The 14,415-nt window shown below is 42.1% G+C and overlaps 1 protein-coding gene across 3 annotated transcripts in view; it reads right to left on the bottom strand.

The window, feature by feature from the left end:
- Window positions 1-13,699, bottom strand: part of RHOH (ras homolog family member H) — a 58,893-nt gene extending 45,194 nt beyond the window's left edge. For 2 of the 3 annotated variants that reach the window (XR_002175009.3, XM_019928293.3), the window contains exons 1-2: window positions 7,667-8,130; window positions 4,467-4,552 (exon numbers count right to left, since the gene is read on the bottom strand). The gene's annotated coding sequence lies outside the window, so the exon portion shown is untranslated. Of the gene's footprint in view, window positions 1-4,466; window positions 4,553-7,666; window positions 8,131-13,489 lie in introns of those variants that run through there. The other variant, XM_019928294.3, reaches the window with a different exon arrangement.
- Between the last annotated feature and the right edge of the window lie 716 nt (window positions 13,700-14,415).

The raw sequence follows: 14,415 nt of genomic DNA, 5'->3' as shown, positions 1-14,415 counted from the left end.
GGGTGCATTTCCCCTCCCCATCCTGTATCTCCCCCACTCCATCAACATGACAGATTTGGGACAAATCTTCACACCCTGCCTGAGCCCCTATCAACATCTAAGTGGATAGATTAACACAGGCATGAACTTTCAGCCGAAAAAACCCAGGTCCCCAAACTGCAAATCAAGTACCCACTAACAGAAGATGGTCAACTGGGCTTCTGTGGTCTAAAGGCTACACAGGAAAAGTACTATCTCCAAAGTCATCAGGGCCCAAACAGATGTTCAGCTTCAGATAGGAAAACCAGCATTTAACACTCAGAAGCGATCACATTACACACAGGCCTTTCCCCTCAAAGCAGCCTGGCTGGGTATCCAATACTGAATACCACTCACTATACTCTGGGGTTAGCCAGACTGGTATTTACAAACTGCCTGCATTTCTTGTGCCAAGTAGGTACCACATGACAGTAAATAAGACATTAAAATAGAAACTTAGAGATGTTTTCCCAGATGGCTACTGATCCTGGCTTCACATGAGAGAATTCAGAATTAAGGACGTAGAACATTAGTCATATATACTCTGAAGAGAACAAGCTCTAGCTCCGCATGTTTACCGAACTTGAGGATCCAGTGCTATAAAATTACACACGTACCTGCCATGTTGTCCTCATTTTAGCCATCAACTGGAGAGTCAACTTTTCTCTTTAGCAGCTAAATCCAACATCAACAATAACCAGCACTTTCTCAATTTCTGCAATGCCCTCTCTGCTATACTGACAGCCTCTCAGGCAGGATTTCTTAATATGAGGCCTCTGGACTACAGATTGTCCATGGATACACTCTAGAGGATCCCTGAATCTCCTAAAAGTGTATGACAAATGTGCATGTTCTTGTACGTGTTCTTTTTCTTGGGGATACGGTCTTTGGTTCTCATCAGATTCTCAAAGGAATTTATGACCAAAAAAGTGATTAGGAAATACTGCTCTAAAGTGTAAGCCAATTAGTCCATGAAACACCCTGTAAAGTAGGGAAAAGGACAGTCAGCAGGCAAGGCAGAAGGAGGTCTGACTTCAGGTGCCAGACCCTTGCATATCCAACAGACCCTGACTCCAAGGCTAAGGGTTGTTGATTTGTCCTTGTTTTATCATGTCATGTCCCAAGAGACTACTGCCCCGACAGGGAATGTGAAATCCTTTTTAAAGTTAAACAACTTTCAGTGTAAAGTTGAAAGAACCCAAGATATTAAAGGCGATTTGAGAGCTTATTACTGTCACTAAAGTTCTAAAGCCAGGTGAAGTCGATAATCTCAGTGCCATGGCTTCTGCTACTGCCATGTCATTTACTTTCAATATGTTTATTTTGTGATACGTACACTGTTGTTATGGCACACGTCTGATTGTTATTACTACTTTGAGTGCTACAGTTCTGTATATAAAGTACTGCATTTCATTAAAAATGAGGCTTTCTTTCCTTCTTTAATGTGATATTATCATACACTAAGGCCCGAATGTTTTCTGAACATAGCACCGCGTATTCTACTCAGGTTTATTGTTGATTACCACCTCCCAATGATTTGAAATAGAATATTCATGGGTCCTAGACTCTCCCTTTAACCATTTTTCTCTGTGCTTCCCCTTGTAGTTCCCCTGTTCACAGTTACTTTCAGCTGGTCCAAATGCCTGACAAAACTTACTTAACTACAGAAGGGAATTTTATGGCACGAACTATATTCCCCTTTAAGGAGTATCCTAAGAAGAGTCTCCAGTTTTTAGTTTGTTTCTATAGATTTAACAGAATAACTTGTCCCTTCTGGGCTGTCTCTGTTGTCCTACCTCTTTTACATCATAAGCCCTTCGATCCTAAGCCTCAGGGTAACAGGTTCACCCCCGACACACACAGGTAAACACACTGAGATTCGAGAACGCATGATTTAGAAGAATCATTTTCTTTCTGCTTGGAGCCCTATTGTTTTGGGATCTAAATGGAACTATTTTCACATCCATGTGGTTCACCTCTGAGATCAGCATCTCCCTGTCAATTCCCAAGAAATGTTCTCTCCTCTCTCTCCGGCCTTCGACGGTAGCTTTTCTCTGGGCTCTTTCTCAATCTCCACCGACTGCGTTAGCAAATCCTCCGTAGGCAGCCAGTCACTTCTTTCTTCCTGAGCTGCCCTAATGAAACCTACTTAGCATTCACCACTCCAGACTGCCTAGATCCTAACTCCCTTTACAATACCCTGTCCTGCCCAGGGTTCACAGTACACATCTGCATGTCAAAAGCAAGCCCCATCTGGTCCACAAATCTTCCCCTTAGCCTTCCCCTTAAATATTAAAACTACTTAAGACCACTTATTTACAGGCTTTCTCCATAGTTTTTAATGCACACACACCACTTCTACAATACATGAAGTAAAAAAAAATTCTACTATTTCACCATTCTACCACACCAAATGCTTTATTTTTTTATGCTCACATTTAAATCTCATTCATAACGAAACCAGAATGTAAGTGAAAATTGTAATCCTGATTTTCTAATTTAACACCGTATCAAATATATTTTCATAACTACTGTTAATTATGACCTTTAATGACCGTAAAATATTCCACACAGTTAGTGCTGCCAGATCGCTTTTGCTTAATATTTAGGTTATTCTCAGATTTTTCTGTTATAATAACAATACAGTGAACATGTTCATGCATGTTATTTTTTTTCCTTCTTTGAATTATTTATTTAGAATAAATTCCCAGAGGTAGAATTAATGGATCAAAGCATTTCATTTTTTAGAAAAATTTTTTGTATTGTGACCACACTGCACAGCATGCAGGATGGTTCCCCAACCAGGGATCGAACCCAGGCCTCTGCAGTGAAAGCTCTGAATCCTAACCACTAGGCCACCAGGGAACTCCCTGGTATGAGCATTTTAATGGCTCTTGACACATTTTGCCAAGTTGCCATGATTGTATTTTACACATTTCCTCGGTGTTATTCTAGTAAATGTTTATTCAACAGGCTTTCCTCAAAAAAAAAGAAAAAAATTGTGGAGAGCCTGGTTGACAGTGTTTGCCAATTTTTGTGGTGTAAATACTCATGCCATGGCCAGTTTCACTGAATACAAAGTTGGAAAGAGATACTTAATAGCACATCATTGTATAATATTCCTATCACACAGGTAAATTGGAGTAGATAACTTCAAAAGCACAGATGACAGTAAAAATATGGTAAATAATCAGGAGTAATGAGTGTTGAGTATTACCTTTATTTTTAATATAATTTACTTAACTGTGATTTACAGAATTTAATTTTCTTTTTTTTTGCGGTACACGGGCCTCTCACTGTTGTGGCCTCTCGCGTTGTGGAGCACAGGCTCCGGACGCGCAGGCTCAGTGGCCATGGCTCACGGGCCCAGCCGCTCCGTGGCATGTGGGATCTTCCCGGACCGGGGCACGAACCCGTGTCCCCTGCATCGGCAGGCGGACTCTCAACCACTGCGCCACCAGGGAAGCCCAGAATTTAATTTTTAATAGTGACTGTGTTTAACAACTGGCTTGTAAAATTTCTGGAAATATCACAATCAGCTCTTGTAAGCAAGTGCAGTCTCCCGCACACCACAGTGTGTATCTCACTTGATATTTTGCAAAAGCACGTCTTTTTTTTTTTTTTTTTTCCATTGGAGCCATTGAAAATTCACCTGATTCTCTCTGTGCCACAAGCAATAACCATGCTTTTAGGTTAGCAGATTATGATAATGCATAATGAATAAAACAAAAAGATGGAGCAGGAGGTCTATCTGGGTCAATTCATTCTGCCCACCCTCCTCCAAGAGGGATAATGCTCTCTTCATGCATTCATCTTACTAGTGTCTTTCCATGGGTCACCTGTTAAAAACTACTCAATCATTTATTTTCTCAGACAATGACTGAATGGATGATTATACATAGTTCTCATGGGAAATGACATGAAAACCATATTCATGTTACTTAACCACTCTTTGTTGGTTTTCTTTTCTATGAAATGGGGAAGAGGTCACTGCTGACTGCAGATTTACAAGAAACTAAGTTTAGTGATAAGAAGACTTCAACTTATGATCTAAGAAATTGAGCATTCTGTAATGCTTTGAAATTTTATTCCAAAAGTAATTCATCAGTATTCTGTTTTACTGGAAAAGAGAAATGGGAGAGTAATTTGGTACTTTCTCACGTGAAAGTAAATTCCTTTCTTTGGGCTTTCCCTGAGTGAGACTGAACTGTCTCTACATGTCTATAACACTTCAGAATTTTTTAAGTGGTGCCCTACATTTGCATGTTAAAATGTAAAAATGGTTGACAAAGACTCTAAACATGCTCATATCCTTGACCAAATCATCCCACTCCCAGAAATTCTCCTAAGAAATAAATTCAAAACAAAGGAAAATGCTTTTGTGTGACGATATTATTCACAATAGAGGGAAGATCATTTTACCCCATTTCAACACTTACTCAACTTACCATCTCAGTGCTGGGGGCCCTGGTAGGAGAGCTCTGGATCAATGGCTCCCAAAAGTTCACCCACAGAACAACTGTCCCCAAGTCACCTGGGGGAAAAAAAAATTGTATTTTTATCACACAGATTCCTGGACCCCACTCCAGGGTTGGGGTGTGAGGCATGAGAATTGCTATTTTTGAAAAACTTCCCAAAGGGTTTTCATGTCCAGCCAGCTTGAGGAACTATGATTCCAGGCCAGAACCAGACAAATCAAACTGTCTCTGAACAATGATCGAAATCCGGGAACAGTATGACAACTTCTTATGTGAGGCATCAAGAAGTTGCTCGGGGCATTCAAGCAGCTGTTGGAGTCAAATGACTTAAGAGCCTCAGCGGAGGAGCCTTAATTCTGGCACCTTCCATGGCCCCCTATTCACCCTTTCCACCTCTGACTGCCCCACCCCTTCACTGCCCAGCCCAGCGCTCAATACTGCCAGGCTGCCTTCCAGCACGATCCACTTTGGCATCCCATCCTGACTTGTGTCCGCCCGTTTCCATACACAAAGTCCCCAAAATTTCCTCCCTTAGGATATTAGTGGGGATCTAGAAAGAAAAACAGTATTATGATTTGACCAAAGTAATCTGCATGTATAATTGAGAATCCCCTGCATAACGACCATACCGGCCATATTTGCATTTTTAAAGGGCACTTACTAACTCAAAAGAATCTCTGATCTGGAGAGCGGTACAGGAAAGCAGGATGCTTTTTAATGTTGGCTTTCATCCAGACCCAAGCATCGAGAACTCAAACAAGCACTCTGGGCACTCATTGTCAAAATGGTCCCAATTCCTAAATAGAAGTGGATTTTTAGCTGTGCCTTGTTAGCACTAAAATTAAAAGATATCATCAAATAAATAATTTAATTTAAACTGGCCAAGGAAGAAGAGTCACCCACTCGCCTCTAATTCCAAGTACTCTAAATACCACCCCGTGCATTCAGAGAGCATCAGCCACAGATGCCCACAAATAACACAGCAGTCACTCAGAGAGTTGTCCTTTAAGTCTGAGAATTTGCTATGGAAAGGCTTAAAAAAATCAGTTCCTAATCTTGTTTCCCTTTTATCATATTCATTATCGCTATAAAACATCTAACCCTGTACTTAGTCTATTCTTGGTGCTCAAAAAATATTAATTCCCAGCCTTTACTTATCACCCCCACTTTCCTTTTAAAGGAATACTGGCATTTAAAAAGTTACCTTAGAGAGATCTTGCTCTCGAGCCAGGGACCATGCCGTCCTCATTCTAGTGTCCCCAGCCTTGATAAGAATCATAATAGCTACATTTACTGAGAGTTTATTTTATTCCAGACACTAGGCTAAATGCCTTACATATTTTTATCTCTTTTATCCCTACAACAACCCTCTGAAGTAGATATTTTCATTTATTGTTAGAGCTACTTTACAGAATTGTTTTTAATATGAGGATTGAAGAAGTTGAATAACATGTCCGAGGTTCTCATGAATCAGAAGCAACAGCACCAGGATTCAAAGTCTGGGTTTGTATTCACCATACTGTGCTTTTGCTGTTATGTGGATGCAGATATTTCAGAGTCCAGGAAAAAAAAGTGCTCGGAATCATTAGGAAAAGGGCAGCAGCATATCCACAACATCTCATTCAGACATGCAAAGGGAGTAGCGTATAGTCCATGGGATTTGGGATCTGACTTTTGAAGAATGGAGACTTGCTTGTAACTGGTCAACCAACTTGTCCTCCCAAGAGGAAGGCCACTTGAATTACCAGATGATTGAAGGGCCTCCTTAACAAGTAGTAACCAGAAATGGAGGTCTTACAGGTACCTTAAACCACACAAACCTTTCTCTGCATAAATAATGTACTCGGGGAAAACAGTAGAGGGAGGGCAAGTGGAGGATCACAGATGCGGAGATGCAAGAAACAGCTCCAGGCATGAAGGGGCAAGGATCTCATGTGGAATTCTGTTGGAGCTGCCAGAGCTGAGAAAGAGGCGCCCAAAGGCATAAGAAGACTAGACAACCACGGAATGGTGTAGTCTTTTCTCTTCAGCAGCCTCTCAAGGTCCCCCATAACCTGTCTACACCTTAATTTTCCAAGCTTATTTCCTGCCAATGTGTAAAACAAACTTTCATCTTTTCTCAGGTCAATTTCCTCAGCTGGGCTGGTCATCTTCTAGTCAGTCTCACTGTTGTACCTTTGCCCACACAGTCCATCCAGTGTGAATCAAACTTCTCCTTCTCCATCTACTAAAATCTCTTATCTTTCCATGGCCCATGTCTTTCAGACTACTCCAGCTTACCCACAAAGCTCGTTCTCAGAACTCCTATAACTCTTACAGCCTGTGGCCATGCATCCATCCCTTAATTCCCATCTTGCACTGCTTCCTGAATTTTAGTTCTGACCACATCTACTGGATCCTTCAAAATAGAGAATTCTTTACATTTCTCTTATATCCTTCATGGCACCAGCTTAGAATCAATAAGTGATTATCAACTACTTGTTGTTTACTTGAATATTTCAATGCCAGCTTTAATTTAATAAAGAACCCCAAACCAGTGATTTCCCAAACTTTATTTAGTTACAACGCAGGCTACCAACTGGTACCTCACAGCATGTCTCCAAATCAAACCACCTCAAAAACTAAATTTAATTTAATTTAAAAATATGTACTTACATATCAAATATCACTTTTAGAAAAAGAGGACTTTAGCATTGGGAATAGGTGAAACCCACAAGCTAGGAATTCCAGATATGAATCTACATCATTTGGATTTTTGCTCTGTTTCTTTTTTGAATTAGAAAATTTGAAAACTCGTATTTGCACAACTTAGAGGATATTTGGATTTACTTCATCAAACACTGGGTGATATTTAAACTACCCAAATATTTGAGCTCAGTCATTGCCAATCAAAAGCATATGAATTCTCTAGGAGAATACCTGGAAAACCAAAAAGCCAACTATGATAACTTTTAATGTTTCAAAAACTATATGTACCTTGTTAGACTTGGGCAGGGGTCGGGGGTAGTTGGATATCAGAGCAATTCCCCTTGCCCACGTAATGTGGTTCCATACTTCACAACAGGTAGAACAGGGAAATCACTATGTTGAGCCTATTGTAAAAGCTAAAGAAAGTCAGAGAGATTTCTTTTAACACTGAAGAAATATTTTTAAAGAAGTAAAACTCTTACCTGTTGTAGAATGACGAAGAAATTTCTTGACACCAAAATGACTGACTCCACAAGTCAAATGTGTTCGGCGCAGGTAAGTAAAAACAAAAGCCGCCCAAGCCCTTTCACTGCTATGATTTCCTTCTAGGATCAATCTTTTCTTCCTCCCCAAGAATATAACTGTTTCACACTGGAAGAGCTAAAATTTTGAGAGTTGGGCTGGTGTAGAATCCAACCCAAGATGGTTGGGTTTAGTGTGCGTGGTGACTGAGGCAGCAGAAACAATCCAAATGTGACAAAAGAGATTAGCAAGTTCCTGTGCATAAGTCAATTTCCTGTAGCTGGCTTCTCCGAAGAGAGGGTTTCATTTGATGTGTGTATATGTGTGTGCACGTGCATTTCCCTCCATGACACTATGAAAACTTCCCCAGATAAGAGACAGAATAAGGCCTTTGCTGCATGGCTGAATTTGTGTTGAATTTATCAGCTCTCTAGGGACCATTTCCCTCTCCCTTTTCCCCCATTTCTCACCAGCCAATCACCTATGAAAAACTGTGGAAAGGAAGAGTGAAAAACCAAGATGATTCATTAAGGAAGTGAAATAAACCAAGAAAAAAAAAAAGGCCACTCCCCAGATTGGTCTTGGTTAATTTAAGCTTAGGAAAAAGCACCTTAGATCTTCACGTCAGCTTGGTGAACATACTGACTATGGAGGGGAAATGGTAAGTGGGCGGTTCACTTTGTTTTATTAATAACTATGAAGTAACAATTTGGAAAAGACAGACTCAGCCCTAGCGCTCAAGCAGCTCCGCCACGCATTTACCCTTTGATGGACCAGCACCTGTGTTGTGAGATACGTGACTATGAGTTGTTTTCAGACTCCTCAGAGTTTCATTATTTGCCTCCAAACACACTGCCTCCGTCAGTGCAATCCAGGTGTAGAGACCATTTGCACATATTTAGATTATGGCTGAGTTGCCTACACCGGTACGTTTAACTTTCATGATGTGGTCACAATCCCCCTTGCCTCAAATCCCTAAGTAATCGTAAATGCTACCTCCCAGGGTGAAATCTCGGTCAAAATACCTACATGCCATAAGGATAAGATCAACTCCATTCAAGTCAACAAGCATTTATAGAGCCCCTATTTTGTGCAAGGTCCAGTGCTGGGGTGGAGGAGGGCACTTAAAGATGAACAAGATGGAATCTCTCACTCATGAGAGTCAAAATCAAGTGAAGGGGAAAGACATGGACAGAAAGGAGATGCTGTGAGCCAGGATCTATTAACAAATCTCACTCAAGGGACTTCCCTGGTGGTCCAGCGATTAGGACTCCGCACTTCCACTGCGGGGGCGGGGGGGGGGGGGGCACGGGTTCCATCCCTGGTCAGGGAACTAAGATCCCACATGCTGCGCAGGGGCCAAAAAAAAAAAAAAATCTCACTCACAAAATCCTGGGACACTAGAGTCAGGTGAAATGAAAGTGCGTGTACAACCTTTTGGCCAGTTAAGATAGCCATTGAATGTTGACATGGATTCTCTCATAATATTCCAGGGACCCTTGGCTGGCTTCCAGGAGGCTGCTCAGACCTGCATGCATCATCTGAGGGCCACCCTCACTCCCTCAGCATTGCAGCCTCAGTATCCTGTTATGTGCCTGATACTGTGAACTGAAGAGAAACACAAAGGCTGAGACATATATTCCCTGTGCTCACAGGACCTATGTTCTGGTTGGAGGAGACAAAAAAAAAAACATTCATACAAATGCAATAACTACAATTTGTAATAACTATTGCAAAGGAATCAGAGAAGAAGCTAAACTAGAGAGCAAGACAATATCTACATCCCAGGGGTGGTCAAAGAGGGCCTCTTCGTGCAGCTGACATTTAAGGTGAGACCTGAAGCTGTGACTCTAAGCCCTGGTTGAGAAGCTTTTTAAAAATACCAGTACCTAGGGAATTCCCTGGTGGTCCAGTTGTTAGGACTCTGCACTCCCACTGCAGAGGGCACGGGTTTCATCCCTGGTCCGGGAATACAATTCCACATGGGGAACTAAAATCCCGCATGCAGTACAGTGCGGCCAAAAAAACCCAAAAAACAAAAAAACAGTACCTAGGCCCCACCCCCAGAGATTCCAGTTTAATTTGTCTGGGTTGGGACCTGGGCATCAATATTAACTCCCCCCCCACCATCATTCCAATGTGACGCCACCGCTCTAATGATGAAAAAGAGGAACCTAAGGGGAGTAGAAGGAAAGACATTCCAAGCAGAGGCACTAGTATGTGCAAAGACCCTAAGTTGGGAAAGAGCTTGGCGTGTTCAAGGAAGTGAAAGAGGATTGATGTGTCTGGTGTGTGATGATGGCAGGAATAAGTGGTGGAAAATGAGTATTCTCAGAGATGGCCACCCAACTACTAAGGCCATAAGAGACTCTTACATGAGCTCAGGCATCAATTTGTTAATGTGCTGGAAGAACTCAATCTGGCAGGTGAGAACATTGAGCCCTCTGATATGCACATATCTCCTTTTAGAAAATTCTCCCGGGAAAGTCAGATCACCATCATAATGTTATTAGGTAAGCAGAACATATGGCTCGTGGATACTTTATTTATTTACCTCTAGGTTGGGTCGTCAAGAAAGATTTAGGGCAGCTTATAAAAACACATACACCTTAGCAAAATAAAGCAAATTAAAAACAAGAAATGGAAAGATGAGACCAAAAGAAATGAAGACAAAAATTAAGCTAAAACCAGGGGTGAGGTTGATAGAGAAAATGAAAATGCCATGTTCTAAGCGTTTAAGCAACTGGTGTGAAGAAGCAAACACTACCACATAGAAAACTGAGCACCCACTGAATAACCATGAGCACACTGCTCAGGATGGTGAGGGCTTCCTGGCTCCCCGGTGCTGAGACTAAAGAGAAACTTGGCTCCTGGATTCTAATAGGAGGACATCACAACTGAAGTGAAACATCATCCTGAGACTAAACACTGCCAGCGGCACGTCTTTTGAGATGGTTCCTTACATTTTTCCTCAATGTAGGTTGATTTCATCTCATGAAAGAGTTGACTGAAAGCAATCCCAGGGTGCACGTAGGGGAGGGTGTGTGGAGGGATTAGTACAGTGTGTGCTGCCCCATATCCTGCTTTGATATGCCAGTTTAGTGGAGAGATGAAAATAGACTTCAGAAATGCTTCTGAAAGTTCAGGATAAAATCGTTTTCTCATCCAAGCTTCCAAAAGCTTTGAGGCAGCAAAGAGGTGAAAATGGATGTAGCTCCAGCAAGAGATTCAGTGGTTTTGTCAGTGCCCCGGTGTCCCTTGAGAAAGCAGAGGCACCGGGCAAGGACAGACAGCTGCCCACGGGGGCAGCCCCCCTCCACCTCCAGGAGAAGGCGAGACTCTGCCCTTTGGGAAACAAAGAAAAAGCACTACAAGCACAGTTTGTAAGTTCAGGGCCTCGGGCCTTGTGCATTTTCTCCACAAACGGCACACATACTCCAGGGCAGGGTAGATGGGGTGTGTCCGCAGGCCCAAGCACTCCCACCATGCCCTGCAAGGTGCTGGGAAGGGCATGGCTGTCTGGCTGCAAGATGCCCCTTTCCCTCTTGGCTCCCAGCTAACACCCTTGCCTCTTGTGATGGACCCGCTCTGTCTGTGTATGTAACTGTAGTTTTAGATGTAGGTGGAGTCAGGCTTTGTGCTGCCTTTTAACAGACAAGGGTAGTGGGGACGGAGATGTAGAAAATAACCTAAAATACATGTACACACTACACGCTCACACACACACACACACACACACACACACACACACACACATATGCAAACCTCTGGGTGTTTCAGTTCTGATGCTATATAGTCCAGCCTTGGGACAGAAGTGAGGGGAAATCCTGGGGATTCAGTGGTGGGAAGGAAGGAAACGATGGGTGTGGAGGTCCCTGTAGAATCCGGCCCCTTGTTATAAGCCATATTGAGGAAGTCTTCCGTAACAATCTCACAACCCACTGTGAGCCGGGCTAGTGCCCTCCCATGAGCTCCCACAGCACCTCCTCTTAACCCTGCCAGGCACTCACCAAACAGCCCTGTCATGTCCCGCTCAGAGGCCCTTGAGGCCCAGGGCCTGGCCTTGCTCACTCGTGCATCTCAGGCACTAACTAGTCAGCTACGAAAGAACCATTTGCTGATCCATAGATTGATTCTCTCATCTGACCCTCACAACAGCCTTATGTGGTAATCATTCTTAACTATATATTTTACAGCCAAGGACACCTCAGCTGGCTAAACAATTTGCATGAAACCACATGGCCCCCAAAGAACAAAGATTCACCCCGTCCATCCGTTGTGGCTGTTCACTCTGCTGGTTCCCAAGGGGGAGAGCTGGGCTGCTTTGGGAACAGAGAGGCAGCCTAGCCTTAGCCACAGGTCCATTTTGTCTCTCCTGAGCACCCCTCCTCGGAGGTTCTCCAGCACCACAACCCACTAAAGGTCAAGACTTGCTTTCTCAAAAACACCTTCATTTGGGATGTCCTCTGATACAGCAGACCAACAGCTTATTTCCTCTTTAACAGTCTCCTAAGAACGAGGGCCTCTTCTAGCGAGGGTTTTGAAATAATATAACGACTGTCTGTGTACTCTGAACTCACACGTAAGTGGTATTCTTGCCCGTTGCAAAGGTCTCTGCCATCTATACCACAGAGAACTCTTAATGACAAGGGTAATTGTAATGGATAGTAAACCTTGGAAAACCTGTGATATCAATCATTTACTAAATTATTTTTACCCTGGGTTAGTAAGATGCCTCCCCCTTCTTCTTACTGTTAGAGTATTAAGTGAAATGATTTCGATTTCGTAAGTAGCTTTTCACGTTTGCCCAGACCCTCATTCACAATATGCCACCTAATAAAATAAAATATTTCAGTGGGTTCTGAAGATGGGAAATATGTACTAAAACTCTGTCTGAATGTTTTGAGTTTCAAACCTAGCGCATTAGTCAGACGGTAATTATTTTTACTCAGCTCCCCACTAAGTGGTAACTGTATTAAACCGAAACACGCATTCCTTCTGATTGAGAGATTTTATGATGGCGAGTGTAAAATATTAGCTCTTCATAAGAGAAAGAGCTTAACTCTGAAGTATCACTTTCAGTGTAAAAATACACTCATATAAAACACTTTAAAATTCTAAATGTTAAAATATCCTAGAAATGCCACAGGCTAGAAATCACATGAATGATTTCCTCCTTATGCATTTTAAGTCATTAGAAACAACAGCCTCCCTAACCAGTTCAGAGTATCATTTCAAACATCTTCTAGCTTCCCTCTTATAGCCATACCTATAAAAACATCATTTCCCTGGCTGTGATTCTCATCATCTATTTTCTCTTTAACTGTTTTAATGTAACATAATGTATTGCTTTTTGTTTCAGTGAATGCCAGGTTCTCAGGATTCTCATCTGCCTTTTTAATCCTGGTTTGTTTGCCCTGTATAACTGTGTTTATCGAGCAAACATTTATATCCTTGTTCTTTTTATTGCAGAGCCATAATTCATAATAATGCAGGGTCTTGTTGCAAAAGATGATAGCACCCAACATAATCATTCAAGCTGTGGTGTAACTTTTTTAAGTGTCAGAGCAGAGCTAATGTTGTCAAACGCCCATTACCCTTCAAAGCAGTCCCTGGTTAATTAATGTACTTTTCCAACCCTGCAGACATCAGGCAAAGCACTTTCAGAACCTTTTTAGAACCTTCCGAGACAGCTTAATACACTACAAAAGGAAAACTAGTAGTGCTGCATTCTATTCACAACTTGTTTTTGACTCAAAATATAATCTGGCTTGGTCACCTACCTCATTCACTGGAGGTAGCTCCAAAGGGCTGTCTCCCAAAATCAAATCCACCCCAAAAGGACAAAGACTGGCTATCGCTGAAGAAACTTGAAAGACTGTGCCTCAGGCTCTGAGAGCAAATCCAGGTGAGGAGTTTGAAATGTAATGTGAATAAGAGTAGCATCTTTGGGTCAAGTGCATGAACTTCCAGGGGACTCCAACACTGCGTACAAGATCCTCTCTGATGTAGAAATTCTGATTTGTTTAAAAAAGAAGAAAACCATCACTGCTTCTTCTTGCATTCATATTTTACTCGTTGCCTTGATAAGGATCTCCGCTTTGGGCACAAACATCACAGGGTAACTGCAGCTCAGCACACCTGCTCAGAGTGGGAGTTGCAGACGGTTCAGTTAAAAGGCAGGGCCCAGTGAGTGCTAACTTGCCATCTTTACAAAATAACAGATCTCCAGCACAGTTCTGGAGGGAACGGGTTGAAGCTTGTACCCAAAGGCAATCTGAAATTTTGGAGAATTATAAATTTGGATTTGGACAAAGCAAGATTCAAACCCCAGCTCCACTTACTAGCAAGGATGAGGCCTTGATCTTCCCATCCGGGAAATAGGTATAATGACATCTACCTGGGAAGGGTTTTGTAAAACGGCTGCATAGTCCTTGCAATATAGTAGACACTCAATACATGGTGACTATTAATAGCTACTCCTATTTTGGACTTTTGCCTTCTGGAGTTTTTTCTCTCCATCCCTACCCCCACTTTAAATAACAACTGTTATATTTCAGGACTTGAGAAGCTTTGCCAGTGCCAAATTCTGGTTGAATAAAGTCATACAAGCTTACAGATCATGCATAGGATTCTAAGTCATATGTTGATTGTCTCAACAGGTTTATTTTTGTTTTGTTTTTTGTTTTATTTTTTGGCTGCATTGGGT

Source organism: Tursiops truncatus, chromosome 5 (assembly GCF_011762595.2).
Source record: "Tursiops truncatus isolate mTurTru1 chromosome 5, mTurTru1.mat.Y, whole genome shotgun sequence".
NCBI classification, from domain to species: domain Eukaryota; kingdom Metazoa; phylum Chordata; class Mammalia; order Artiodactyla; family Delphinidae; genus Tursiops; species Tursiops truncatus.
The sequence above is the reverse complement of the archived record's forward strand: the minus strand, read 5'-3'. Positions and strand labels throughout refer to the sequence as shown.